The sequence below is a fragment of the Erinaceus europaeus genome, chromosome 2 (genome assembly GCF_950295315.1).
Source record: "Erinaceus europaeus chromosome 2, mEriEur2.1, whole genome shotgun sequence".
Taxonomy (NCBI): Eukaryota; Metazoa; Chordata; class Mammalia; order Eulipotyphla; family Erinaceidae; genus Erinaceus; species Erinaceus europaeus.
The window spans coordinates 197,653,855-197,657,791 of NC_080163.1; the positions used below are offsets into that span (position 1 = coordinate 197,653,855).

Below are 3,937 nucleotides of genomic sequence, written 5' to 3' on the forward strand. Positions count from 1 at the left end.
CACTCACACATGAAAGTACTGGGGAGCTAGAGTGACACCTCGTGTGAGCAAACAGGACCTGCATGTTTTCTTTGGTCAAGAAAGATGCCACAGAGTTTCAAGATCGCATAAGCAGCACAAAGGTAAAAGTAACACAAAGAAAATCAATTTTTACAATTTAAATAGCATGAGCTATTTATAACCTAGTAAACATAAACATATCATCAACTTATTTTTAAAGAGTGGTTTTCTCTCTTAAAATATTTTAATAACAGCAATAGAAAGAGAGAGGGAGAGAGAGAGAGAGAAAGAGAGAGAGAGAGAGAGAGAGAGGGAGAGGAAACAGAGCACTGCTCAGCTCTGGCTGATGGTGGTGCTGGGGATTAGACCTGGGACCTCAGAGCCTCAGGCAGGAAAGTCATTTGAAGAAGTGTCATGCTGTCTCCCCAGCCCCCAACTTACTTTTTTAACCTATTTTTTCCTTTATTGGGGGATTAATATTTTACATTTGACAGTGAATACAATAGTTTGTACATGTATAACATTTCTCAGTTTTCCACATAACAATACTACTTTTTTAACCTTAACATTTCAAAGTATGCATCTTTTTTTTTAAAGTAAACTCAAGGGAGTCTCAACTGTTAAATACCCCATTTAGTTCTAAACCTCGGCTCTGGACAGTTTATTGAAACCTGCCTGGGTTGCCTGGAGGCCATGCCTTGGCCCAGCCTCATCTACTTTGTAATGGTTTCTACCTTTAAAATAAGAGCGAGCCAGGGAGGGTTCAAAATACTCACCAGAAGAGAGTTTAGTAGGTTCAAACAAAGATAAAGATCTCAATATGTGATTCCGTAATCAAGCTCTTAGATATTTGCCAAAATTGTTTTTAAAACATGCTTGTACACAAAAGCAAAGCCACACACCCGTGTCATGGTGTCTCTGGTCATAATTGCCCATAATTGGAAGCAACAAGACAGCCTTCAGCAAACACTTGCTTTATGTCCCTAACAAGGGACAGCAGCTTGAAATGCAGACAGATGACGCATCACGCCATGCAAAGGCACAAGTGGGTTGTAAGTACATCAGTCGAGGATAGAAGACTGCATACACATGCTTCAAATTAGCTAGCATGCTCTAGGGAGAGGTCAAGAGAGACAATAAACAGTGTCTGTGGGGCAAAGAGAGAGATCAGGAACAGAGATGAATTTGGAGGGAGACAAAACTTCAATTCCTACTGGAATGATGACGACATAAAATTCTGCATTTGTCAAAACAGAAAGTGTCACAGCAAAAAGTAAATCTTTAAAAATTCAACTGAGAAAATTCTTTGAAAGGCTGAAAAGACACCAGAAGGTAAGCTCTATGGCAAAATGATGTCGAAGTGTAACACAGCCATTGCCTAAGGGAGTAACTGAAAGGTGTTGAGGACAGTCATTTTGCAACATTGTGTTTGTATTATTAAAGGCAAAAAGAACTGCATAGAAAAAAAAAGTGACTAAGGGCCAGCAAAGTAGCTCACTTGAGGGGGCCCGGCGGTGGCGCACCTGGTGAAGCACATGCACTGCAGAGCGCAAGGACTCAGGTTCAAGTCCCTAGCCCCCACCTGCAGGGGGTAAGCTTCACGAGTGGTGGTACAGGGCTGAAGGTGTCTTTCTGCCTCCCCCTCTCCTCTCAATTTCTCCGTCTCTGCCCAATAATAATAATAAAAACAATAGTTCACCTGTGCGGTGCGCTGCGTCTCCATGTGAGCCGTGCAGGCTCCAGCCCGGCCCCTGCCGCAGTGCAGGAAGCTGCTAGGCTGTGGTCTCACTCTGCCTGGCTGCCTCGCTTTATCTTTAAAAATATCACTTCAGGGGAACAAGAAGGATTCTATCCTTTTTAAAATATACGTTTTTTAACATATTTATTCACTATTGGATAGAGACAGAGAAATTGGGGGGAGGGGAAGACGGGGACGGGAGAGACAGAGAGACACCTGCAGCCCTGCTTCACCACTCGTGAAGCTTCACCCCCACGCCCCTAGAGGCCTCCGCTGGCAGAGGACTGAAACAGTGTGCAGTTAAACCTCCCCTCTGCAGAGTCCTACCCAACTAGGGAAAGACAGAAACAGGCTGGGGGATGGATCCACCTGCCAACACCCATGTCCAGCAGAGAAGCAGTTACAGAAGTCACACCTTCCACCTCCTGCACCCCATAAATAACTTTGGTCCATATTCCCAGAGGGATAAAGAATAGAGAAGTGGACTGAGAGGTGGCACAGTGCATAAAGCATTGGACTCTCGAGCATGAGGTCCTGAGTTCAATCCCAGGAGGATATGGACCAGAGTGATGTCTGGTTCTTTCTCTCTCTCCTCCTATCTTTCTCATTAATTAATAAATAAAATCTTAAAAAAAAAAGAATAGGTAAGTTTCCAATGGAGGGAATGGGACACAGAACTCTGGTGGTGGGTACTGTGAGTTGTACCCCTATTATATCACAATCTGATTAATCATTATTGCATCACTAATAAAAACAAATACAAATTAGTTTTTTTAACAAAGGTCAGCTTCGGGCCACTCTGCGTCTAGAGCTGTCTCTGAAACAGCTCCAGTGACAGGAGCAGAATCTGAGCAGCTCAGGCACTGGCCCTCCCTCACCTGAGGCCCCAGTCTGATGTGCGTCTCAAACCTGCCCTCTGATAATGATTCTCTCTCTCTCCTTCTTCTCTCTCAGAGTCTCAAGCTCTTTACATCAGGAATTTCATGCCCATGAAAACAAAAGTCAATGCTTTCATGATGAGTATTAAAAGGAAACAAACCTGGCAAGTATATTTATACACAGCTAGAAACAGTGGAGCAAAAGTGCTGATATTTGACCTGAAAACTCACCTACTTAGGTGGGCTCATTGTTCTTAATAGCTGCATAGTATTCCATGTGTATATGAAACTTACCTGCTTTGTAAGGAAGCTCCAGGTGATGCTTTTGAAAAGCCCACTGCATTGGGGGAGGGTCATGACTGACAGTACAGCTGCTGACACCAGGATACAGTTCTCGCCCTTCTCTCTCAGTCCTATCAAATTTAATAAAGAAAGAAAGAGGGGAAATGTGGCCGCCAGGACTAGTGATTCATCCTATAGGTACAGAGCCCAACTGGTAACCCAGGTGGCAATGGGAAGTAGAAAAAAAGAAAGACAGACAGACTGTCATAAAGTTTTTAAAACACCAGTCACCATATGAGAACACCTGCACAGGGGAAGTTTCACAAGAGGCAGAGCCATGCTGTGGTCTCTCTCTCTCTCTCTCTCTCTCTCTCCACCATAGGCATTCATGTCTCCCTGTCCACATTTCTCCCTCACTGGCTCTCAACTCTAAAAACAAAACAGCAGTCAGCCATGATCCGTGCAATCTACCAGGTACCTACTAAAGAAAAATGTTCATAGAATATAAATTAATGTATTCTAAACACCAGATACTCAATATGCATTGGGAAAATACAAAACAATGGTCGGATAGTAATTTGTGCAATTCATGTGTTAAAATCCACTGTGCAAAAAGTCACATTGCACAGAATGCTTAGAAACAACCAGATGGGGGGCCGGGCCGGGCCGGGCCGGGCCGTAGGGCAGCCTGTTAAGTGCAGGTGGTGCAAAGTGCAAGGACTGGCATAAGGATCCCGGTTTGAGCCCCCGGCTCCCCACCTGCAGGGCAGTCGCTTCACAGGCGGTGAAGCAGGTCTGCAGGGGTCTTTCTCTCCCCCTCTTCCCCATCTCTCTCCATTTCTCTCTGTCCTATCCAACAACGACAACAAGAACAATAATAATAACTACAATGACAATAACAACGATAAACAACAAGGGCACCAAAAAGGAAAAAAAAAAATAGCCTCCGGGAGCAGTGGATTCATAGTTCAGGCACAGAGCCCCAGTGATAACTCTGGAGGCAAAAAAAAAAACCCCACAAAAACAGATGGTGGTGTTT

At 44.2% G+C, this 3,937-nt stretch overlaps 1 long non-coding RNA gene across 2 annotated transcripts; it reads right to left on the reverse strand.

Moving 5' to 3' along the window:
• Window positions 1-437: 437 nt before the first annotated feature.
• Window positions 438-3,548, reverse strand: LOC132536848 (uncharacterized). 2 transcript variants are annotated; one of them, XR_009548395.1, is made up of 2 exons: window positions 2,911-3,548; window positions 438-1,000 (listed from the first exon to the last, which is right to left on the reverse strand). It is a non-coding gene; the product is annotated as an uncharacterized LOC132536848 (long non-coding RNA). The 2 variants fall into 2 exon arrangements; XR_009548396.1 differs by having other exon boundaries at window positions 438-1,147.
• Between the last annotated feature and the right edge of the window lie 389 nt (window positions 3,549-3,937).